The 27,177-nt window shown below is 40.9% G+C and overlaps 1 protein-coding gene and 1 long non-coding RNA gene across 11 annotated transcripts in view; one reads left to right on the forward strand and one right to left on the reverse strand.

Moving 5' to 3' along the window:
• LOC139988043 (dystrophin, isoforms A/C/F/G/H) overlaps positions 1 to 27,177 on the reverse strand; it is a 445,976-nt gene that overhangs the window by 22,611 nt on the left and 396,188 nt on the right. The window lies entirely within an intron of this gene.
• LOC139988057 (uncharacterized) lies at positions 14,791 to 15,821 on the forward strand. The gene is made up of 2 exons (XR_011800017.1): positions 14,791 to 14,959; positions 15,410 to 15,821. It is a non-coding gene; the product is annotated as an uncharacterized lncRNA (long non-coding RNA).

The raw sequence follows: 27,177 nt of genomic DNA on the forward strand, positions 1-27,177 counted from the left end.
GCCATCGATACGACTGGTTGCTTGGTCTTGCAACGACGACTGGCCTCTGTGTTAATTACGAGCAATTGTCCACGAGATCGCTGGTCTACGCAAATTGGTGAAGCTTATAACAAGCCAACGGCGGTATAGTAGCAATGATTGTCACATGTTTGACTAGGTCAGATGCTCAGATCGCGAAACGTATCTTCTTGTTGCTTACCTTTCCAGGTTCGATCCAGTGCATGATTTATAGGAAATTTCGATCGGATTGTGTTTTAAATCCGATAGCGATACAAATCGATACTCTTAGATGTTTAATTTATAAAGATCGATGTTCTTAGAAGATGTACGAGATGTTCGGAAGATGTGTAGAAAAATATATATATAGGATGAGAAAAAGAATATACGTACATATATGTAGCACACGTGGAGACTACTGTTCATCAGTGAGAAAACCAAGACATAGAATACGTGCAAGTGTTTGTGAAATATAAATGCAAGTGAGAAGATTCAGAGGGTAGCGTTTTGTAGAAAGCAAGGCAAACAATGTGACAAATTCAGTGAAAAAGGATTACAGATTTTCTCTCTAATAAATAATTCTACCTCGAACCCTCCGAGCTATCTATGAATTTCCAAGTAGTCAACCTATATACGGCACACGTGTACACCGTTCCATGTACGCAAAGGAACGATCGCACACGCGCTCTTTCTCTATACATGTGCAGAGGAGAGTCGCTTTCTTACTTCCGCGGCGTACCTTTTGAAGAAAACGGAAACTGGGAACGTGAACGTGAAAAGGGTCAAGATGGATGTGAAACAGGCCGAAAGACGAAAGAGGACCGTGTACAAGAAATATAGTCGGCACGATGGAAAACGGCCAGAATATAAAGAAATCTTACGAGTTGGCTCAAGAGGTTACAGACACTACGCTGGTGAACGTCTTTTATGGTGAAGTGTGGGCAGGACTTAATTACTTTGACGTTGTGCGTGTGAGCGTGTGTATCGTCAGCGAGTAAATGTATGCGATCATTACCAAACGTAATTAAAATCTCGTGTCGTTCGGTAAATTAATTTCACGGCTAACGGATTTCCTATCGGTCGCGGTCTCCACTCGGCCAGAAAGTTCCGCAGATTGCGCGACATCGATTAATCGTTCATTTATTTTTGCAGAATTGTGAAATAACGCGGAAGAAATAAATCGGAAATGAACTCCACCATCTCCGCTGAGTACAAGATGAAAGAACGAGAGAAAATATGTGCGAGTAAATGGACGAACGAATGAGAGATAAAGAGAGAGGCGAAGTAGCCTTCGATTGACGATCACACGAGATATTAAAGCTTCCTTCCTAAGGTATTCCAAAATATCCGTAGAATTTGCTCTTTCGGCTATTTTCTTCGATAAGCTTCACGTAAAACTGGCCATCGAAGAACCTTGGTTTTCGTTCTTCACTCTCTTGCTCTCCTTCTTTCGCGTTTGTTCGGCGTCGAAAATTAGCAACGATGATGATGAAGCGTTTAATGCAGACATGGCATAGGGTGGAATTATCATGTCGCTTATAGCGCGACCAATTCAGAGTAGAACAGAATCGTAACGTGAGTGCACTTATGACATTGTAAATAAAGCATAGAACGTATCTTAGAATGGCACGGGTCAACGTGTACAATTGGATGACAGATTTAAGGAAATTCGTAAAGCTTTCGTGCCCGTACAGGCTACGATAAGTTGCATTCGTCGCCAAATTCTAAATCGCATTTCATTTTTCCAGCGAGTATGCTGAAAAACAAATGACAACAGTAATCGTCCAAATAAAATTTAATTGCGACATACTGTACGCGCATGTAACAACGATTAAAAACAGGGTCGCAAAATTTCTTGTGCAAATTAGCCACGTACAGGTCGTAGCGTAAACAACGAAAAGAGGAGAGGGAGAAAGAAAGTTAAAGAGGAGGAGAAACGAGGAGAAGAAATTATTTTACACGGGACATAGTCGCGTTGCATGACAATTGGTGGCGTTATGCGGCGCGTTTAATTAAAGATTCGGCCCAAATGAGTTTCGCACGCCCCTCGTAATTTCACTCTCGGTCGTTTATTTGATTCGCGTCGACTCGCTCTCTTTCTCTTTCGTTTCTACGATCACCAGAAATATCAAACCAGGGCCGAAATTGTGGTAAATGTAAAATCGCTTTTTCCATTTTTCTATCGCGACGAACCCGATTATCGTCGGTTATCGTTGGACGAATTTCCGAGGAAACAACGGGAACCGGTCGACAACCGCGATAAAAAGTGGCGAAAATGGAAAAACCGTAATTGCTGTTATATTAATTTGCACGGTACATGCCGCTACTAGAAACTTTTTTTTTCTTTCTTTCTTTTTCGTCAAACATAGAGGGAACGAGACGAGCGGCGCGCGGCGCACAGCTCGCAACCCTGCTATTTACTTCATCGAGGAATTCAGACCGAGTAAAAATGTGTGTTTCTCACGCGTGCATGTCGTACCAACGTCGAGACTTTATAAAAGTCCAACTTCACCGGTGTACTAGCGAAAAAGGGCAGCGGGTCTGGGTTAGGTAACGTGTAACTTTGACAAAGCGACGTGCATATCTAACTGGCCCCGATTCATCAAACTTTCCCCCGGATTCCGCTTAACTTGCCGCAGCTTCGTGATTTTCCTTCGCACTGGAAAAAAAGTTCCGCCAACCTTTATCGCCCGTTCGGTTCAAAAAATTCGTTTCGAATAAAAATCTGTCCCTGCTAAAAAATCCTTCGTCATCTGTCTATGCTATAGGTAGAGTTGCGAGATAGAAATTCAAACGAGTCAATTATAATAACAGGCGATACAATACTTACAATATGTGAGAGCAAAATCATTCGAATTTTCCATGAAATGTATGCTTCAAAATTTCGGTGAAATTACCAATTACGAATCTTGTTAACACGAACAGAAGCAACGAGAAAGATACTTACAGTGGCTACAAAACACATTTGCGCACCGTTGTATTTGTTATAATATTTGCTTAATAATTAATCCATTAGCTCGAAATATATCAAATCTTGTATCCTCCACGTTTTCGTACGACTGTAAAATTTTGATACAACGAAAATGAAATATAGAATTTCGTAAAAAGCGTTTCATTGGAAAATGAGACTATATATAAATACCTCTGGCAACCATGCTACTCCTTTTACGCTATAGTGATTCCAAACTTCGAGTCTGATGGAATAGAATAGGTTTCCGCGCGGACAAGGGAAACTCGCACAACAGGGGATGGAAAATAGTGGGAAATACGAAGTAGAAAATCGGCACGAAAAAGAACACCTACCCACGAATTTGTTAAAACCACCTTTTGCGATTTCCACGATCTCTGTCCGCAACTTTTACGCGTTTTACATTGCAACCTGGTTGTTCTTCCTCTTTAATTTTCTTGTTCACGCCGTCCTTCTCGCTCCGACGAACAACAGAGCGACGCAGGACGAGATCGCGGCGTACTTAATGGGCCTTTAACCCCTGTGCTCGCTCCGCTAGTCCGTACCTCCGGCACCGAGACTTCCGGTACAATTTTCCCATTGAGGAGAACAGCCCCGTTGCCCCATTAAAATTCCCCTCTCCCTTTTCGTCCCTTAGAGGTCGAGGCGAGTCCAGGCGTCCGCTCGTTTCTCTGGCTGCCTCTTGTTTTCTCGTTACACCTCGACTTCCTCTCGGATGAGCACGATGAATGGCGCCGAATGGAACAAGCGAGCCCCCTGCTCCCTGCCCCCTGCCCCCGTCTAAATCGGAATCGGGGGATTTGCACCTTGCTACTAGGCCTTTTGTTACGCGGCGCAAGCGAAATTTTGGAGCTGCTAAGATTTTATTCTACTTAGTTAAGAGAGTTTGAATGGAAAATCACACGATAAAGTAACAGGATTCCGTAATTAAGATGAGGAGAAAAGGTTGGTTTAAACGAGGATTTGGTTTTAAGTATCGCGTGGTGTATCATCTACCTTTATTAATTAAAATGAATGCAGAAGATTCTTCTTTCAGACTCACAAAATTGACAGCGACTTGAATGCAGTTACCTTGGCTATGAGAAAATGTAGTTTTCGCTTAACTAGGAGAGTCTGGGTAGAAGAACGAGTTAACGAACCAACAATATTTTATACATAAGACGTGGGCGAGAATTTGACGTGGTTTGGTTTCGTTTATAGATACCAGGAGATCAAGGAATTGTTTGTAATATATAAAAACGTAGAAAGAGAAAAAATGTAGAAAGATTGGAACATCGCATGCTGGACCATTCAATTGTAATTCTATATCATCGTCGACTAAATTTATCGAGCGATACACGTTGCGAAATATCACGCGCGTTACGTTGCGTATGATTATTTTGAAAATACGGGAGACAGAGAGGGAGAGAGAGAGAGAGAGAGAGAGATTGGGAAAGTATAACGAATAAATATTTAGAACGCGATGCAACATCACTCGTGTTCCACTTTGGTCGTAAAAATGTACTCGCTGGCATTTTTGCGGTGTAAATCTGGAACAAATTGCTTGGCTCTCTCGTGTAACATTAGCTGAAAGGACTTTTGAAATCGGAGACATCTAACGCAATTGTCTATGTAGCTTCTGACCACTTAAACAGCGTGTAACCACCGGTTCTCTAGGTCGAACGTGTAACGTCTATGATTATAATAATTAATTATTGATATTAATTGATTATTTCAATGACCTATATCGTGATGGACTTAGGTAGTTAAATATACAATAAAATATTTAGTTTACGATTAATCTTTCTGCAATTCTTTATGTTTCGAATTTACTTTCGTTTCGATCGAAGAAAGACCATTGATGTATCAAGAAAATTAATATAAAATTGAAACGAGATATCAAGTATATCGATAACGATTTTTTCTCATTTCTTTCAAACATAAGAAACCTTTTAACGACAGAAAAATACCACTCGGATGAAAGTGATATAGAGAACGTAGGAGAGTTAAAAAAGATTAAAAGAAGCAACCGGAAGCTTTCATAATCTGTTCCCACGTAAAAACAAGTAAAAATACTAACAGAGAGAAACCTACCTACTGCATACTCTTCGATAACTACAAGCCACACACGTCCTCGTTTATCTGCTTCGAATAACAATTCTATCATCGCAAGCTCCAACTCGAGTACGTATCATCCACGTTCAAAGATACCAGCAACTTATAAAGAATTCTCCGGTCCTTAAAATAACCGTGAACGTCAATGCTTAAAATACATTTACCAAAAGCAAGGATCGCTACGATGTTTCTTCCTCTATTCGAACATTCTACGTCGAACAGCGATCGTCAAAAGTTGTACGTACTTGGAGTCGAATAGCAAACCTGCGCCACAGGAATTCTTTCAACGATGACAGACGCGACCGCGAATTAAACGCAATGCGGCACGGGTGTTTACGAGCGCGACAAGCGTCGATACGGGTATTTCACGCTTGCCAAAGCGTTCTAACAGGTTTCAAAGCGCGAACCGCTCGCGCTCGCGCCGCTACGAGGTCGTTGCACTTGCGTTCCGCCGCGACAATGCTGATATTTCGCTGGAAATGCCGCAGGGAGAAAGTATTCGCAATATTTTAGCACTTAACCAGAGCCACGGAGATTCCGCGACGGCAATAAAACGCGTAACATTTCGCCGAGATATTGAAACATTCTCCATTTTACCTCTGCCGAGCACTTTCTAGGGTAGCAATAACAAACGCTCGGATCCGCCTGAAAACTCGCGCCAAACGGCCTGCGTCACTCGCCTAACGAGCTTTACGCTACGAGCGCACTGTGTCGCGATATCGCTTTATTCGCGAATCAAGAGTTTCGAGTTTCTCGGCAAATTTTTAGTAAAACGATTGAAGTTTCAGGGTTGGATCGAACGCAAGAGGTGGCAGATAAGGCGATAGCGTTCCACGCGTCACGAACTGAAGCGAAACTATTGGCTTTTTTTTGTCAGAATCGTAGGTTAATCGATAGTTTGAGAAGTGTAGGTTTTAAATAGAATTTAGAGAAGGTATAAATTGCTATATAAAGATCGTAACATTTGTCCTTTATAAATGTAAAAAGTAGGAATCGACGTTGCAATTCGATATTATAACAGAAGAATTGCACGTTTTATTTTCGCTTTGGAATTCCCTTGCTTCTTACCCTCAGTTTTTGCGCTTCGTTTCTTCTGTTTCTCCTTTCCCTCTTTCGCTCTCTTCTTTTTTTTTCACTTTGCCCTCTCTCCCCTTCACTTTTGCCCTCTTCTATTCCGCAGCATCCTCTATCGATATCACCATCATCGATTTTCAACAGCTAAATTTTCAAGGCAAATTTTCTACCAGCCAAACATCCAAGCTTTCAACGCGCCGATCCGCGTAGACTTTCCCAAACACTCGATTTTCCCTTTGAACGAGCAACATTTTCCGTAGCGTGGCAGGAATTATATTAACATCGACGATGACGCGGGTCTCGCAACAATGGCCGGGAGGCATTTAATCCCGGCAATTGCGCGACTTCGAGGGCTCGTTTTCGCTTCCGTGTGTTTCGCGCTGCCAGCACGAAATTGCTCGACCGAGACCAAACGCGGGGTTGGAACAAAAAGCGCGGGACGGGGAAGGAAGGGACGAGCGAGAGAGCCAAGAGGACCGACCGGTCCATTGCGAACAGAATAAATTATTCATTGTTTACGAGCGAGTGCTCGAAAAGGTAAATGCATCGACAGGAATCGCGACTTCTCTCCCTCTCTCGCTTCGGATCATTAAAATCGCGAGGGGGACAATTACCGGGTTCGGACCAGTCCCGATGCCAGCAACCCTCGTCCTCTTCCATTTTCGCTCGAGTCGTCTCGCAGCTGTTGCTACCCATCGTTGAAACTGTGAATAACGCGTGAATTTGTTGCTGGGATCGTGACTTCCAGAGCTTTTTCAACGATACTCGACTAAGCTCTCTCTTCGCCTAGTCACGAATCTGATTTATTCGTGCTCGATCTCACGGCCGATCTGAACAATCTGCGTGAAAATCCGAAAAGGAATTTCTTCGTTCTTTGCGTTAAAACGATATAACGGCAGAGCAAAGAGTCTGAGATTTCCTTTTCTTTATACGATTCGATGAAATTGAAGTCTCCGGGTCTAACGATAGACCGTGCGAGACGTCCGTGAATTACACCCCAATCGATTCACACTTTCGTAATCAAACCAGTTCTTCCACTATTCACAGGTACCTATTTACCTTAAAAGAGGCTATTCCAACTACGGTGGTTCTACCACAAAGTACACCACAGGAAAAACGATTTTCTTTCACTTCGACCCCCTTTATATTTCACAAGCTTACATCATCTCGCGAGCTTACCGGGCGTACCACACACGCGCGTTGAGTAACGAAAGAGATCCTCTTAAGAGCGGATCGGTCCGCGACGACACTTTAATCTAAACTTATTTCCAGAGTGTAACGCGCTCCAGGCTTTTTTATACCGATTCAAGGAGGAAGAAAATTTCACGACACCGCGGTATGAGAGCGACGCGAGCCTCTACGGACGATCGATTTTCGGGAACGTTCGAGAGTAGACAAGGGTATACGGTTGTACCTGGACCGAACACGAGAAGCAAGGAAATCCATCGTCTAATTACCGCGAGATACGGGACCGCGCAGTACCAGGCTTTGCTCATTATTCTGATTACACGACGAGATCGTCTATCCACCGCGTAACATCGTGTAACATCGTATCAGGGATAAAAAGGGCCAAAGGATAGAGGGAGAAAAGCCAATGACCTTATAAACTTTAAGAGCCTCTTGGAGATGGTCGTCGTATCGCGTAAAAGCGTGCATCAGCCTTATTACCGTGTCGTAATTAATTCTGATGTTAAACGGCCGGGAAGAGGGCAGCGCGAGGAGCACGAAGAAAACTCTCTTTTTCTCACGGAAAAAGGCATCTTAAATCGCCCGTAAGAAAGGCATCGCCTCGCCCTCTCTTGGCTCGGTTCCTTTACTCTCTCCCCTTCGTCCATTCGTTTCTTCGTCGCTCTCGCGATGCCCTGTAATCGAGCAATTTGTGTCCCCGCGACGTTGCACCGATAAGACGTTGCTCGCAAAAAGGCGCGCGTCGGCCGTACGCGCGATAATTTACGCCACCACCCCGCACCGATACGGATGAATTGTGGCCTTTCGAGATCGAACGTCGCTCGCCTCTCGTGCCATTACATGATTTAGGTGCTGATTTTCTTCCCTCGCGACCTCCAATATTCTTTATTTCTTTCGATATACAGATATCGTGTATTTATTATTTTCAATCCTAAACAAGCCAAGTATTCGATATTTGCATTTCGATTTTCCCTCGATCACCAAGATTCCATTAAAAGTTAGAATTTTCATGACAGAATTTTTTCTGCTTTCGGGCTACTTGCAATTCGATTGAAAATTCACATTTTCTTTGGCTAAGCTACTTTCGAAACCTGTGTACGCGTAATTCAACTATATTTTTATAATATGTGTAAATACTTTCGGACATCGAATTCCACATAGAACTACGAGGCGTTAACCTTTTAGTATTCCATTGGTGTAATGACAAAAAATCAATACGATGAAAGGATAGACGATTGAATTTGTAAATACCAGAGTGAAAAAGCATTGTTTGCATCGGCGATCGAGGATTTCTCACGACAGACTTCGATTCGATCGAAAGACCAGCTACGATCGTAAATCGAAGCCAATCGTTAATCGCCTCGTTTGTGACGACTTCTGGCTACTCGATCGTCGAAATCTCTGCTATTTTCACCACTATCCAATACCCTGCGTGTAAAACTGGCGCCAGTAACGATTTCATATATTATGTATGTGCAGGCGATATATCGAGAGTCTAGTTCGTGAAAGACTAATTGACGGCGAACCGACGAATACGATCGCCTGTTCCGGACGTTCGCCCGGTAATTATACACGGGTAATTTATCACGAATCGTCAGAAAGCTGTTTCTCCGAGGGACCGTTTTTCGGGGCCTCTCGATACCCAACCATTCAAAATTCACGAACGCCGCAGCGTTAACACGTTCTCTGCTATTGACGCATACCCTGTGTCAATTCCATCAATTGCACCTAAGTGACGCTGGTAACGCAAGTGTTGCATTTTTCTTTCTTCGCATTTCTACGTAAAGTCAAAGAAAAAGAAACATTGTTAAAGTAGAATGTCATTTATTGGAACGAGATTTGAAAGTCGGTGTCGGTGATTAAATGGACTTCTGTCTGAATCTGCTGATTCGAATGTGAACTATTATCGGAACGAGAAATCACAGATAAGGGAAAGACTCGACTTTAGAGACGAAGTAGGTTTGAAAATTGAAAATCCAAGAATTTGTGCGTTGTATAAAACGTTTGGAAATTTCAGTAACGTTACAACGAAACACGAGCAAATCTCCAACTCGCTCAAATTCTTCGATCCATTTCTGAATGCGTTAACGTTCTTCGCGTAAAATATTAACGTTACATTAGAGAAAGCGGCAAGTTTTGTGTGTTCGCGATGCACCGCGGGAACGAGATGTTTATTCTACGTTGGTGAAATATCGACGTAATTTCGCGCGAGACGATAATGCCGCGCGTACATTATCGAGGTACCGCACCGGGCGGACTGATGCTCGACAAACGTTTATGCAATTTCTTGCCAGCTAAGATGAATGTGGCTGCTTTGACTGCGAACAGCGTTTGTTTTTGAACCAACGTTAAGACGATTGTCGCGCTGATAAATGATACGGTATACCTAATTACGTAGGTGGAGTTAATTCCAGCTTTGTTAATGGTTGCGATCGATCATTGCTTATTTCCTAAATGATAAATAAAAAAGTAGAAAATCTAGGAGAATGGAAAACAATTAGCGCTTCGGTATCTTTTTGCTCATTTACGATTGAATCGTATTTTTATAATCGTAAAGGTGGAGTCAAAGAAAGAGGAAAATTCAATTTCCATTGAAGAAATCATCCTTCGTAGCTTTCTCACGAATATACAAAATTGTTGAATGGATCGTCCCTTCTCACTGTTCACCAAACCTGACAACCTTCCAATCCACAACCTTCAACCTTTACACTAGCAAAACTTCGTAGGATTGTACCCTTCGTTTCCAAGTGAAATTCATATCCGAGAAGAATCGGAGAGTTATCAGACACACAAGACCCTCGATACAGAACGTCCACCATAGAAAAATCCTCCCTCAACTCATTTCTCTAACATCATTCTAAAAAACAAAATGTTTCCTGGTCACTTGCAACAACTTCCATCGAAATCCAAAGATTCGAACAATTGAAGATTCCACGGAAAAGACACGAGTCCGCTTTTCGTCGTTCTTATAACATTTTTCTAGCTATTGCTAGCTAAACGGAAGAAGGGGACGATCTGATAAGATTGCGAAAGACGTGGAATTACCGACCAACAACATACAGAATCTTAAACTTGTTCTTCTATGAAAGCCAGGAAACGTAACTTACCGTTCGTTTTTAACTACGTCTTTTATCTTTAATTGCTCTGCTACGAAAGACAGCGTTAAAAAATATCGTGTTTTTCACCTGTGCCCTTCCACTTTGTACGGTCTTTTAAAAATCGTAAAGGTCATACACGTTGTTCACCGTGAGAGAAGAAGAAGAAGAAAGCAGGAAAGGAGAGACTATAATGGGATCAGCAGCATGATTAACAGCCACGTAGTAGTCACGGAGTTAGAGTGCGCGAAGGGCCGAGGAGAACGACAAGGGTACTAATTATTACAATTATCCGCGGACAATTACGACGTTAAATTGCATTCCCAGCGGCAACGCTGGCCCTGGGGTATGCTTCGAGGAGAATCTGTTGTCCGTGCATCTGCAGCAGTACCGGGCGAAAGGCTGAGAGGCGCAGATTGCTGCTGTTGCTGGCTGCGACCTCTGCGACAGCCACGAGAATACAGAGAGAGAGAGAGAGAGAGAGAGAGAGAGAGAGAGAAAGGGAGAGAGAGCGAGGTCGGCTTATGCATACAAAACACGGAACACCAGCACTACCACCGCTGGCCCAATGTCTTGCATTAGTTCATGGGTGTTTACCGCTGCTTTTCCTCGTTTTGCCGGCTGACGCCTCGAAATCCAACCGACTTCCATGGAATTCACGTTTTCTGTGGTTCCAAGGATGATCAGATGCTCCAAACTACCGAATCTTATTGCCCTTTTTTCTGGAAGAACTGTCGTGTATTTGATTGGACATGGGGGTGCTTGGATTATGTATAGGGCGACTCGTCGGTGATTGAGAAGGGATGACAGGGGGAAAAAACAGTTGGGTATAGCGTCATGGTTAGTGGATGGGATTTTGTTGAATTAACTGGATGTCGTTGTCCCTAGTGATTCTTGAAATTGACCTAGTGGAGCGAGCCTCAGGTGTTTCAGGTATAATAGGAATTATCTAGATTCGGCTGGGGACAAACAGTTCATATAATAGGAATTGCTCGCTGATTTCTTCCGCTAGTTATGGTTTATATATACAATGGCGGATAATTATTCAGATAAATTGATTCGACCGAGAGGAGTTCATTTAATTAAACATTAACTAAAACTTCGTTAAACGATACTCTAGCGTGTATCAAATAAATAAATGTAACAGGAAAGAAAAATACTTGGAAAAAAAATATGAAAAATCATAGACACGTAGCCAGCTAATGAAACACTACTGATCAGGAACGAATGGAACGGATAATTTCAAATGTGGGTATTCGAGTTTGGCAAATGAAACGTTTCGATGGTGAAAAGCAAATTGAAAACAATTGCGAAGGGTAGAAAGTAATCGAGGGTAACGTAAATCGTTTGATCGATTGGTATTGTTTCATCGATTGCCAGTAGTTGAGATTTCATTTCTGTTTTCCGGATGTTGCTCGTGTTATCCTATTCGGGTTACACAAAATACACGGCATTTTCAATTTATCACCAATTTCTTTTTTTCTAACTGACCACGTTGAACTGCTAGGGAAAAAACTGTTAGCAATTACGTCAACTACTAACTTTAAACGCGTATTCCTTTTGTGACATTTTTATCGAAATGGTATCTTATTGGATGTGTACACGCGAGAATTCGTGTTTTTTAACTCACAATCGGACGATACAAATCGGCCGAGTACGATGGGCGCGCTGTGACACACAAATCGTTGATACACAACCTGTCTGGTCATTCGACGAAACTGGACGCATGATAATGCACTGAACAAGGGAATAGGTTGGCTGCGACGCCTTGCACATTCCACGCATACCTACACGTCCTACAATCGAATGCCATGGTTCGCTTTAAGCTTACCGTTCGACGTCGCTAATTAAGATCACTTTGAATCACGATAAAAGTTACGAACAGATATATCATTGTAACTTTCGGTGATAGTTTTCAAGTCTTTTCGTGTTACGAGATTTCTAACGTTTAAACACGACGTCAGAAGTATCAAACGTTATACTGAAATTTTGTGAAATTTTCAATCGCATAATTTTATACGTCGAATAAAATTTCTTGCCTTGTGTAACGCGCACAACACAAAAGAAAATGTCTACGAATAAATCACTGTAGATATCGATTATCAAGCTAAATACGAAGTCGAATACTCTACGAACCAGCCAAGAACGAATCAATTAACTAGCCAAGTAACGAAAAAAGAGAAGATCTTGTTGAAAAGTAAATGCTTCTTCGATGATCGTGGAATGCAGAGCGTACCGTAATCAAATGACTATCTGTCAGCCGGAATGAGGAGACAAGCAGATCCGTTTATCTCGAAACACAGCGAAACGACAATAAATAATTCAACCAGTCAAATTAGAATCATGCTTTACAGCTGGTACTATAGGAGACGCGAGCTAGCGGTCGGACAATTTAGTGGGCGTTCGTGTGCTTGTATTTAAAGCGATAATCCTTACAGCAGTCGCGTTACTGCTAACATTATTTATTACGTCCTTTTATCAGGCAACTGGTTCGCCTTGAAATCTAGCCGCTCATCCGACAGCGGTTCGTGAACCTGGCGAACGCAACGGAGAGGTGCAAACTGCGAGCCACGAATCGCTAATCGCAGATAAAAGCCGTTGAAACGGCCAACTATCATCCAGCTGGAACAATCGACTGGGTTTTACCATTGAAAACGATAACGCGTGAGAATTAACGACCGAGTCGATCAACGCTTTATAGTAAATTTCCTCCAATAAGAATGCTTCTATCCTCTAACCCTAACTTTCTTTTTCCCTAATCAGAAGAGTAACAAGCTATTTTACTAGAGAGAGTTAATTGAACGTTATTCGTCCACGAGCGTGGCTTAATTGATGCCAGTTAGCTTCTCTATATTTAGACTAACTTAAACTGGATCGACTATTTTTGAGCGAACCTAACATTTATTGTCAAGATCACTGGAAACCGATTCTTCTCAAGGTGTTACAAAGACGAGAAACGAATTTCCGCTCGATTGCATCTGTACCAACTCGAAGAAACAAACTTAACTCGCCGCGACTTTAACCCGATTGAAATGAGGCTCGCGAAGAAATTGCCACCGGTATGAACGGGAATAAAACGATCGATCCTGGGCGCCAAGCAATCCAGAGAGCTGTAAACTAAAGTATCGAAACTAGAGCTAGTATCGAAGCTGCAGGCTTCTCTGTTCGAAAGCGGAATTAGAGAAACTGGCTTTAAACAGTTTCCAACTTCCATCGAGGGACAGCTTTAACTGTTTGGGGTGGATCCAGACATTCGAGACGCCGCACGCCGATACTCTCTTTCTCTCTGTCTCGCGACACAATGCCACGCGTGGACGTGAGCTCGTCAGATTAGCAATCAGAATGGAATGGTACATTAAAGGCGTGTCAACGCGTGTATATATGTGTATGTATATACCTCCTCCTGTTCGAACGACGAGATCACCTCGTAGTAGAACTGCTCGGCCATCGAGAGATCGATCTTCAGAGAGGTGCGATCGCTCTCGTCCGGTTGCTCCTCTTCTTCCTCGCCATTCTCGATATCGTAGTCCTTTATAGCCACGCTCCTTCGAGACAGGATCTCGATCGCGTTGTTCTTTACAAGCTCCATTTTTTTTTATTATATTCCTCTTTTTTTTTTTTATCTTCTTTATCGTTGATTATTTAAAGGACATTCACGAGGTTAACGACTTATATTAATAGGGTTAGAAAACAATGATCGGATCTTTATCGTATGGATCTATGAAACGTTCAAGGAGCTTGACACACGGTTTTAACACGGTTACGTAACTTATCACAGTTGATTCACTTTTCGTTATCCTACGCTGTTTCAATTCGATCACATGGCGATTAATTACACGGTTTAAGAGCAACAGCAACGATACCGATAATAATTATTTCTTAGTTTGACGCGAACTATCCTTCTCACCAATCGCGATACCTTTGTTCTTTATGATCGATCGATTTCGAATACTTTAATACATTTGATACGTTTCATTAGGCACAGAGTCATCGTTTTCTTTTTACAACATCAACTTTTAATCTATCAAGTAGGACACTGTACGATCGGTTTTGCGAGACGCGTTTCTTCATCCTGCGATTTATTTTCTACGGAACAAGTTATTCATCGAGTCATCGAACACTCGAAGACGAAAGAAGGAAACGAGAACGCGAGGAAAGCGCGCGCGGCGAGCCGCGCGTGAAGCCTGCACGCTCGCGAGTGAACTGAGCCGAAGCAACGAAAGAGCACGTATAATGCAGCTTGTGTCGCTTTCCTAGTGTCAACCAACACCGACGCTAGATAAACCCTACCAACCGCGGCGACGACGTTCTCTCAGCGAAAAAGATATCGGCTTAGACCACTCGAGACTTCTTGAGAAGCGTGACTTACATTAAATTCGCACGATTATCAGCTTGATTCCTTTTTCTATGCATAACCGTGTATAATGGCATACGTATGTTTATCAATCTCGTGCATTCTCTGTTTAACACGTTCCACGTTCAAGAACAAACAACAGCGTTGAAGCATGGAATTTTAACCTTCACAGGGCAAATTGGGTCATCGGTGAGTCACGTTGAATTTCTTCGAAATGATCTGTATTTTTTGTTCACGAATGTCTCCAACATTTAAGTTGATGAACGATCGTATAATTTTGTAGACAAGCTATTAAGTGTTCCAGAATTTGTTACGATTCTAAAGAGTGTAAAATACGTAACATTATATGAAAATTTCTCTTCTACTTGAAATTTAAATAGAACGTATCGATGAAACTTTTCTTTCTTAAAAGGCAGCAGTTATATCCGATGATTCTGGAAATAATCTTACCGCGAAGCACAGTGTCTACATTTATTCGAAGCCAAAGACCGTTTCAAATTATTCTAAACATTCATCGACTACAATTTCCAAGCTCTCGAGAAGAACGGATTCCATTTGGGAAACGCTATCATTTTATAAACACATGGGCAATATAATATTATACGTGAGAATGCTAAAATAAACGCGCAGAATCTTTAGATTCCAGATTGTCGGGGAATTCGACGAATGCGCGACCACGTATAGCGAAGGATAACAGGAAGCGAGCATGAAACGGTCCAGACGTAAAACGGGAATTAAGAACGTACAGAGAAACGAATGCAACGGCAAAAAGAACAAGGAAAGATGTATAGGTACACGAGAAACGAAGGATGTGAGTAACGAGCGACTAAACGTGGCAGGATGTAGCAGACGATGTTCTCGATCGATTGTACTCTCAGTAGGAACTGGTTTTCAGCGAGGAAAAGTGAAAACGTATATTACTGAAATCTAAACTTTTCAACTTTTTTCCCATTTTTCGTACATTCTATTTCGTTTCGGCTGATTAATAATTTTCAAATATTTTTATATTTTTGCTGGTTTCGTTTCGAGGAATAAAAAAAGCAGAATAAAATCATACGGCAATTTATTAAAAATTTTTATAATCGAAGCTTGTAGGAGAATAAATAATCCACTTCTTTAATATATCACAGAATTTAGAGAAGTATTCGATAACGCGATATTTACGTCAAAGGATTAAATTAATTTTCAATATGGAAAATTGTATATCGTTTATACGAACAAATTTAAAAGAATATGCAGTTGAGTTCGACGCACAGTTAAATTCTCCATTTGTATGGTGAAATGTGTTCACGACAGTGGCTACTATTCCGGTGAAAGAGCTTAGAAGACCCCCTTACTTGTAGGAAGCCTGTTGGCTCGTCACACGACACCGTCAACGAGAATCTACGCGCTGTCTGCTCGACTCTCTTGGTCTTTTTTTCCATTCCGCCACTGCCTACCGATTTCCTTCCTCGACGTCACGTAGTCAGACGTTTAAAAATACGTTCGCGACGTTAATTGGCGGCTGATAAGGCGAACTCGTGGATCGCGGGACGACCGGGAAGTACCGTTAAAGATAAACGCGACCGACGACGAAAAATCGAGCCGATAGAAAGTGGTCTGTGACGTTAATGAAACGACCGATCCTCCAATGTCTCCTTAACACTTTCCCTGTGGTTTTACGGTTTTCGTCTAGCCTATAAAAGTTTCGAGTCGTGGACATGGTGTTTCGAAATTCGATAAGATAAGGCGGAAATGGTTGACATTTCGAATTCTTCTAGTTTTATTAGAATTGTCATTCTTTTACTTAACCCTTAGAAGCTATCATCAAAGGAACTTGGGTTAATTCTATCGCAAACGAGATTTTACACTGGTACGTTCTTTATCATTTGAAGATTCAATAAAATCAAATAATACTATGAAACGTGGTAATATTATACGGTACTGGACGAGAAATTAGAAGGAATTGTTACAAATAACGTCGCAAAGGTGCTATATCGCTTTTCTTACTAAAAATATCTTGTCTGTGTGGTCTTATTTCTTTTTACTTAATTGAAAATATTTAGTCATTATTTTCTAACAGTCTGTGTAGTATAGGCGTATTTAAAAGGCAGAAGAAATTTGGAAAATGAAAACGTGCTAGATGGAATGTTTTAACCGACGAGAACAATATACGAGACGATAATGTTAAAATAAAAATTCATTCTTTTTACTTAATTGAAAATATTTAGTCATTATTTCCTAACAGTCTGTGTAGTATAGCCGTATTTAAAAGGCAGAAGAAACTTGGAAAATGAAAACGTGCTAGATGGAATGTTTCAACTGACGAGAACAACGTACGAGACGATAATGTTAAAGTAAAATTTCATTCACTGACGGTGTTGAAGATTTACAAGAGAAATTATGGTAAAAAATATAAGTAAAAGCTTGAAGTAAAAAGAGAGATTTGTATTTCACGCACTGATCTTCATGTGTGTAACATCAAGGCACTTTTCGCGATATAATAACGCAACACGTAGCTTTAGTTTGCCATGGGTGAAACATTGAAATTGAAACGCGGAAAATTGCGATTTTCATTTATGGCTTGGAAGAGACGCGGGAAAATAGGAAAAAAAAGAATAAGAAGAAAGAACAAGATTCGACACGGCCACGGCAAACTCATCGTCGGCATCGTAAAGCCGTATCGCGGAGTGGGCGCGTTTCCTCGTAGGAAATCTAGCGGGCAACGCGGACGAGAAAAAATAAAATACGAAGAAGACTATGGTAGAAGGGAACGGAGAGGAAGAAGCGATAAAACAGCCGCGGAGTCGGCCGTTCTCCGCACCTTACATCGCGATAAAGCGTTTTCGTCGAGGTAAAAGCTCGCGAGAGCGGAACAGGTGATCTCCGCGCGAGAAAACACGAAATAAATGCTCCCGCGGATTTAAACGCTTGATAGAAACTGAACCGATTCGACGATAGAAACTTTCAACATTTTAAATAGCTTGTTTGTTGATCAGGAATCTTATTGGCGCAAAAGATCGAAGATTAATCGTTTTATCGTCATTTTTCGAACCATAGTCGCGCCTTTCTATCCGTGTATTTAAAAATGATGCAACTTTGACAAACGTAAAGAAGTTCTTGTTTCTTGTACTTCACGAAAATTGGTAGCCTCCTTGACAAGAAGAGTAAGATCGTTTCCTCAAATAATTATCGCATTTCAATATCGATAACCTGGATGGTTAATTTCAATGTTTTGCCGAAGGGATGAAAATTATTCAATGAGGGAAGTGTACATTTATACGATGAAAATTGAACAAGATTTATGAAAATGTTTCACGCAAACATTCCACGAAAGCTCATAATTTTTGTATCTTATAAATTGTGCATATAAATCAGTGGTTATTCCTGTGATTAATGAAAGCAACGATGAACAATATGTGCTACACATTTGCAAAAATATACGTGGATATCGTGTAAATGATAAAACGTGGATGAGATATTTCAAGGAAATACACCACGGTGTTTTCGTCGAACACCTCGCTGGTTTGTTTAGTTTCGCTTCATTCTGCACGCCACGGCATTAAATTCGAACTTTAATTATACGGTATTATGGCTCGCGATATACCGAATTCCGTGGTTACGCTGCGTCATATATACCATTACACGCAGCGTACATTACATTATGCGTCAGCTGCGTGCCATTTTGTAGCTGGGTATTTGGAATTTTGTCGTAGGTTTCCTCGTACTCTGCAATGAAAACGCGTACATCGGACGCCGCGGAGCAAAAACGGATCTCCATAATGCATTTGCGGATCGATTAGCGGCTAATCGAATTACCAAGGTTTGGGAATTCACGTGAAAACGTTCTAGGAATCGTTTGATTCGAATACAATTTGAATTATTTACCATACGAATTATTATCATATTTCGCAGGTTTTAGCTTTTATTTTGTAAAATTTTCTATACAAAAGATGAGAACGGATACTATTCTTGCTTTTGTATCTATTTTTTTTTTTAATCTTTCATACATAATTAAATTATATTAATTAAAATTGGAAAATCTTTTGATCTAAGCATTTTCAAATACGATTATCTTAAAATATTTAAATAGATGCATAAGAAACCTACCCTTCGATGTATAAAATTGTAGGGTTCCATTTAAGAAAAACTGACTCTGATAAGAATGGTGTAACTCTTTCCTTAGAAGCTTTTTCATACAACAATAAACGGAGTACATATTTAGATTCTCATGGTTCACCGTACATATCATTAATTTACCAATATCTGAAGCACGTATAACGTGGAGGATTGTTTAGATGGAGATGAACGGCATAGCCATTTATAAATGCAAACAAGCTAGAAACGATGCTGTTTAATCGCGTCAACTTTAATTCGATCAATTTGAAGCGAGGCTGAGCAATCTACGGAATTGAAGAGCGACCGAGCGCAAATTAGGGTCATTGGTCAATGAGAAGACGCGACAGGAACCAGACGCGAAACAATTCCTTGATAAATCAACGTGATCGAACGGCTTGACTCGATTCACCTACGATTAACTTGGAAAATGAAGCGACTTTGTTGCAAGGAACACGTGGAAACGGGCTTCGAGCTTTCTTAGCTTTATTACACTCGGCAGTCGACTCTGAGAACTTGTGCAATTAGGTTATGGTACACGGTATAGCGCGTGAATCGAGCTAATAAGATGAATGGCGCGCGATTGTCCGGCTGCTGTTAGTTAGCATAGAACGAAGCACGTGTTTCGTTGAGAAATCAGCGAAAATACAGTTGGAAAATGGCTTGGCAAATAGAGAGAATCAAGCGAGAAAAACTTAATCGCTCGAGGAACCAGCGAACGAGTTGATACGAACGTTTGAAAATGTTGCAGGATTAATTTTTGAAAAAGATCAAGTCTCTTATAGTTGAGAATTATAACTGCACCTTTTGATTCATTTTTGGTTAGTATGTATGAGTTGAGATTGTCGAATTCTCAATCTCGTAAGAGTTAGTTACTTCTTAGAAGATTCTAGGAATGAAATTTCATTTTACTTTAACGAATCCCTTCCTTTGATCGTTTGAAATGTAAATTAAAATTTATTAACATTTCAGATTTTCGGATTAAGAACAGGAGCAGTTTCACGTGTAAAATACAGCAACGAAACAGTCTAATAGAGGACTGCTTAAAAACCTCTGAGCTGAGCGTTTAATACGGCGAAGTTACCATCGTAAAACAATTATTAAATGACCACTTTCAGCGAGAACAAAGACTCATTGTCGCAGGTTTAATCCTCGCTTGCCATAAAGAGTAACGGTGCGTTATGCTGGATAGATGATCTCATATTTCTACCCAGCTACGTATTTCACCGTGAAATAATTATTCTTGATAACGAGAAGACAAATGGTAGACACGCAACCAAATTGTTATCGATCCAATTTTACGGATCTCGAATCAAATCTTCGAATGGGAAACGTCTCTCGCTGTTACCTTCAAACTTTCGTTTCGAGAGAAATCGACGATAATCAGACACGAACAGGAAGTAACAATCTCGTAAGAAATTCGCATGACGCTTGAGTCATCCTATGAATTACGAAATTACCGATAATAAGCGTCACGTATCAAATTTAGAAACACTGTGCGATATAGCAGTGATATATCTGTAATGTTATAAAATTTCCAATTATGCATTAATGCAACTAGAACAGGCATACTTTATCTTTACAGCTTCAGCAAACTATTATTATACTTTGCCGTTATACAATAGTAAAACAAGAGAAATACCACGTTAACTATCCACTGTTTTAAATACCTGTGTTAGAATATATCCTACGGAACACGTTGGCAAATTACGACTCGAGCTTTTTACGACATTTTGGATCCTGGATGTAAGAGTATTATGGAAGGAGGAAGGCAGGAAAACGGTACCAGTGTAGCCATCGAGCACTGACCATCGCACTAACTCATGCTAGCTATTATAATTTTGCATTTTCATTTACGCGTAAAATTTATTTCATCCACAGTGTACTTAAGAGAATTAAAGATAAATATTATACGCTGCAGTATCTTCCATCATATGCTTTCGTACAAGGGTTGTAAGTTACAACTTGTAATATATATGAAAGATCCATCTTTATCTCTGCAGACTATTTCATATATCATCTTAAACCTGAGAATTTCCTCTTCGTTATAAAATTTTCATTTCTAACTTTCACGTAGATAGATGATATTTTTAGGATTCAATTAAGTAAGAATTATTAAAATTAACTCTACCACTGCTATCAACTTTCGTTAACAAATAGATGCTAAAACAGTTTTCACTTCGATCAGAATAATTTGATCCGAGTCTTCGCCTGATATAAAACGGTAAAAGGAATAAAGAAACGAGCCTCGAATTTAAAACTTCGCATTACACAACGGGACGTTCCTCGACGTTCCAGCTTAGCGCGTACGAAACAGTCGCATAGAAAACCATTTGACTCTTCGGCCAATTCCATTTAAATCCGCCAGACATTTCGCAGGGCCGTTATCCGGGATTTGCTGAAATCTCGTGTACACGTGTTTCCGTTCGCGTTACTGCTCCGCCTTTATTCCGAACGCGTATATGCGTATAGGTTTGTGGCAACGGCGATAGTCGACGCGCGATACGGCCGCATAGATACGAAGAAGTCGAATGTTCGGGATATCTGCAGCCTTTTAACGAGCGACGACGTTTAATCGGATATCGAGACGCGGCCGTGCCGAGTCCACGGCTTAAGAACAGTTCCGGTGAATCGCCGCGATCCTCTCTCGTATCGAAGGATCGAAGTAGCTGTTCGAACGCGGAATGAACACGGACGAGCTGATTCGTTCCATTTCTACGGGTTGCGTGGGTTTAATTGACGAGGCTATCGTAGTTGTACGATACGAACCTCTTTTTTTGACTTTCCGTTCCAGAAAAACATACTATGACGAGTTGAAACATTTCCAACACGAGTGTGGGATTATCAGGATTATTGGTACTTTTAGGACGTTAACGCGTTAATGACCGCCACGTGGGTGTATTATTAAGTGTTTCCTAGGAATAAAATAGTCTGTTGGTCAACCGAGCTATTCAAAGAACATGTTCATCAACTTCGTAAATTGAAAGCTACAAGAAAAATTCGAATTTCCATATATATAATTATCTATGAACTACGAAACTTCTTGTTAAAATTGTTAGTACAATTTCTAGTAAAATTATTCAAATAGAATATAGAAATGTGTAGTTATAATACAATCAAACAAAGAATCTTTTGGAAAAATATTTCATTTCGATTAAGGTGAATAGTACATAGGTATGTTTATAACTTAAAAAAAAAAAAAGGGAGGGGGAGGAACAGAAATGTAACATATCGCAGTAGAGATATTTAAAAAAATAGTAAAAGAGAATAAACGGAGAATAAATAAGACACCTTGCTGTGAAAACATATGCGAACTGCTGGTCAAGTTTCCAAGCGGTAGTTCTTCTGTACCGACCTCGTATAAGTGATAAATATGTAAAACTGAACAGGAAGTCGTTTCGAAGGAGCTCACGTTAAACACAGGTTCATACGGGCAAGTATGTACCTACTATCCGAAGGAACGAAGACGCTCGCGTAAAAAGACCAGCAAGAGTGAAATATGACACTGAGAAGGCTTGTCCGCGTCCCACAAGGGTTTAAGGGTCAATTTCGAGCGTGCGTGTAGATACAATATCGCGAATACTATAAAACGCAAACGGGAGAGACTTTGTCCCTTACCTTGGACTATATACTCCGGTTATGACACTCGTCCGAGGTAGTTTCCGATCGTTCGATCAAAAATACAAATTCTTTGAAAATTTTAATGCTCCGCCTGCGTCTACGAGCCACGTACGTATACTCAAACTTTAATACCACTATACCGCGCATAAATATGCATATGCTAACATTTTATAAATCGATAAAGAAATACAAAATTCTGTATTTATCATGTACGCGCATAATACTTTAGGATGAAAACTGATTTCCACTTTTACTATCGTTGTCATCGGATGCATTGATTGGGATTAATCGACAGGAAGCAAAGAATTTCTTATCGAATTTCCATGCTTCTAAAACGATTAAACAGGCCTACCTTTATCCAAAAATCAATTTCTTCGAATCAAAGATTTTGTCGCTCGTACTCTATTGATTTCGATAGAGTTTTACGGTCAATGACGCTGAAAAAAATCAGTTCTATCCCCAGCGGCCGGTTAATCGCGTTAAAATTTCGATCACAGAATCGCCGCGAGTTTCGTGGACAAACATCGACACGAATCGTGCGTTTGTCACGCGACGTTCTTTCTTTCATCCGTCTGGAGCTAAGGTTTCTACCCGTGAAACGCGTTCTTCTCGTTCGTGTGTTGCACGGTTTCCAGTCAGATCAGGTAAACACGTGTCTTGCCAGGGAAACTAAGCGGGAACGCGGTTTGCTGGCTGTGCATCGGTCCCCTAGGTCGTTCCACGCTCGCGTTCTTCATCAGATATACAACGATGACAACGGCGCATGCCATGAATGGACTGTAACGTAATTAAGATTCCAGCGGTCGCTGGGCGCGTGCGTCTTCGTCGATCCGCCGAGGAGAAAACGACGATAAACAGAAGCGAAAGAGAAGGGAAAAGAGGCCTTTGGCACCGTGCACAGCCGTGTCCTTTGTCTCACGAACGATGCACGCAAGAACCGCTACCGGAACATTACGCAGCCTCCGATTAAACCGCGAGAATTGGGCCGCGTTTAATGTATTCATTGTGCTGGATTCCGCGTCGATCATCGTGCAACAAAGGAATGATTGAAAAGTCGAAGTGTCTTCAAATAGTCTTCGCTTTTTAAATTTTGTTTTGAGTCGTGAATGGGTGATTGCTCTCTTAATGGCGATCGTTATTACCACTCGTCGTTCATCCACTCGGTGTTCAACAAAGAATATTTGGTAGATTCTCGTTGAAGAATTTCGAGCAACTTGCGACTGATACTGCGTATGAAGAAATGATTTTCAAGTACTCGGAGAATATGACAATTTTAAGATTCATCTTAACGGATCCTTGATATGCTATGGCTTTTTAACAAAGGAGAACGAACGTGCGTTATGAATTATTCTCAGTACGAGATACGTAAAATGTTACGACACTGTGAGAGTAGCGGATCTATGAAAATAAGAAGCTTCGCATTTCTTACTTTTACAATCATTAAAACTGTGCGAGTACTTCTCACGAAATTAATCTTCATGCATCAAACGCAATTACACGTACGTGTAACGAAGTTTTTATTTTTGCCAGAATCTTGAACGATTCCCGTAAAAATCATTTGATACCTCCTTTAACGATATTTACGTTAATCGGTTAATCTAAAAACAAAAAATCCATATTTAAAAATCAAGGCAATCTCTCCACGCGCGATTAAAACAGCTTCGAAAGGGAATTTTCGCGTTCGCTTTACGAGGATCATTCGGCGAGCATAGACGCGAGTATGGAGCAGCAGGAGCGAGAGAGAGGAGAACCAGAAATAACCCAGGTTTACGACGTTAAAACAAAATTAAAAAGAGAAGGAAAAGGAGGAAGAAGGGAGAAGGAAAGAGACGAAATCTCTCTCGTCGACGCCTTCTTCGGCGACCGCTTCCTTCGTGCTCTCCTCTTTTCTCTTCTTTTCTCGCTGACGAGTTTCTCGTCTGGGCATGCGGCGCACAATCCTCTCCTCGCCCCTATCGAGCTCTCGCTCTTCCAACACACGGCCAGAATGATGGCGAAGCGCCGACAGAAGTGTTTGCGAAGATGTATTCATAATGGCACGGGTCAAAACAATTCGACTGACGTGTTTCGACGGTGGAGCGAAGCTCCCGGGCTTTTTTGATATCAAAACAGATCGTTTCGACGATCAAAGACCAGCTTCTCGACGTACTATGGGAATCTTCGACGAGGAAGATATTCGAAGAGTGACGGAGAGGTTCGAACGTCTTGAGGACACGTTCGGTATAAAAACATCTGAAAGGACCCTTCGAAAGGTTTTGGATTAAGACGACGTTCAAATTTCTGAGAGAACATACCGATTGTGTTACCGATCGATGTAATTTCAGGATTCTTAGACCTCCAATGGACAACAAAGGGTCATGATGGAAGGCTTAGAAGGGTTCCAAGAATACTTCGTAAATTGGGCTCATGGAATTCTCGTCTATGATGCAACATATTTTAGGTATAATTGCAACAGCTATTATCTATTAACTCAGCGAATTTCGAACGTGGAAAATTTTCATCATATAAGGGATACACGATTTACCGATGTTTCGATAAATCACCATATCCAACTGTTATTTATTATTCTGCGTTCTCGACATATCTGGATGATAAACCTGCGCCATTCCGTGTCCACGTTAATATGTATTGTTTAATTATTCAACAAACTAGTTTATTATCCTATTTTACCAACGTGATATTGATCAACTCGTCGAAACGTTTCGAAACCAAATGCAACTAGGTTAACTTCCAGCAAGTTAAAAGTATATATAAAGATTTCGATAACCGAAAGAATACCTACACAGCTCGATCCTTTAAAACTTTCATTCTACCCCGAAGGATGAACAAAAGTGAAATTTCTTTGCTTACCAGAAGGATTGATTCTTTCGGTAAGTACAAACGAGTAGGAAAGTGTGGAAGGAATTGCGAGCGTGTGCAGGCGATTTCAGCTTCACGGCAAGTGGAACAGCCGTAATACGAGGTACAAAAGACCGTTATGCTGGCGGAGCATTGCGAAACGATGCAACGAAGAAATGGGTCAAACGATTCAACTGTCAGTCTGGTGACTACGAGGACGAAAGGACGATGCAATGGCATTCGATGCGTCAACCGCGCCGTTTTTAAGTACGTAAGAAGCTAGACATGGAGCCTGGTAAGAAGGGAGAACGTGGCTAACGATGCGTTCGCTTTCGAACGAGCCGAAGAACGCCTTCTTCTTCGAGGGAAGGTCGCGTCCAAGGACCTTTCGGCGCCTTTAACCTTCTTCGCTGCGAACGCTACGGAGATTTAAGAAAAATCTTCTAACCGGCGATGGATTAATACCATCCCTTATGATATATTTTAGAAGAATTTCGAATTTTCACCATTGATACATTTATTATTTAAAAAGTAGTATTTACCAGTTTAATATTCTATACTTTCAAATATGTAAGTGTATTAATTAAATCTTTGGTATATTGCGTCGCTTGTATCAGGAGCGACGAGCGACAGAAAGAGTGAAATGTTTTCTAAAGAAATTTTATAATCTTTCTTTGAATTAAGAAATGTGTAATTTTGAACATAAGATCGACGGAAAATGCAAATTGGGTCGTACGCCGCTAGCGAGGTTCTAGCGATGAATAATACGTTTCGACAGCTTTTTCTTGATGCTCGTAAAACGACACCATCCTCCCAGTAAGCCCATTTCATCGCAAACTGATAGCTACTATTGGCCATTCGGAGCAACTTCTGCTTCCATTTTCCTCCGAACGTTTTAATGGAAACGAACGCACGAAGATGTGGCGGTATTCGATTACGCGTTAAAGTATAATAAAATACGAGTAAAGGTAATATCTTTCCATACCTGGTGCAGTTTCTTCTTCGACTTTTTGCCTATTTTTCATAGCAGGCAATTTTGTCTATTTTAAAGGTATCGATATACATTAAATAGTTCGATCCATGGAAAAGCAAGAGGGTGAAAGATAATAAATCGGAGCGCGCATAGTCACGAGTCACATTTTACGTCGCAACATAATTAGGTAATTACTGTCCTACGGTCGAGCTTCCAATAATCTGGTCTCGTCATTGTTTCCCTAAATAAATTCCACGGAAATACCAGACTGGATATTTACTTTCTAACAAGAGACTTCGTTACCTTAGACGGCACAGAACTTCGTTAATCCGGACTAATTGGAAGCAAGAGATCGTCAGAAATATAAACAAGTTAGGATCAACGTAGTCCAGCTTTAATAAATTCCATCTCTGACAATTATGTTTAAATCATTTTCATGGCCGTCAATCTATCTACATTATCAAAGAAGGAACAAACGGGAGTAAAAAATTATTTCTAAACTCTGTGGAGAAATTCGTTTGGAAATGTGTATTTTTATTTCTACCAAGAATGATGAGAGGGAAAAAGGAGCCAAATGAACAGACGGAAAAACAGAAACGTGCAGGAGGGAAACCGTTGCCTGAAATGTAAGAAGACAACGGGTTCAAAGATGCGCTCGGACGCAAGTTTATTGTGAAAACTAGATTTCACCGGTGCGCGGCGTGCCGTGCCGGAGAAATAAGGTAGAAAAAAGTTGGTTCATCAAGCCGGCAGCAGAGTTACCGAGTTACGAATGTACGGTTACATGGTTTACTGTGCTCAGATATTTGTGTCGTAAAATTCAATTAAAATTCAGACTGTTAATCCTTAAATTAACTAGACTTTTTTTGTAATTATTTAC

Source organism: Bombus fervidus, chromosome 6 (genome assembly GCF_041682495.2).
Source record: "Bombus fervidus isolate BK054 chromosome 6, iyBomFerv1, whole genome shotgun sequence".
Lineage (NCBI taxonomy): Eukaryota > Metazoa > Arthropoda > Insecta > Hymenoptera > Apidae > Bombus > Bombus fervidus.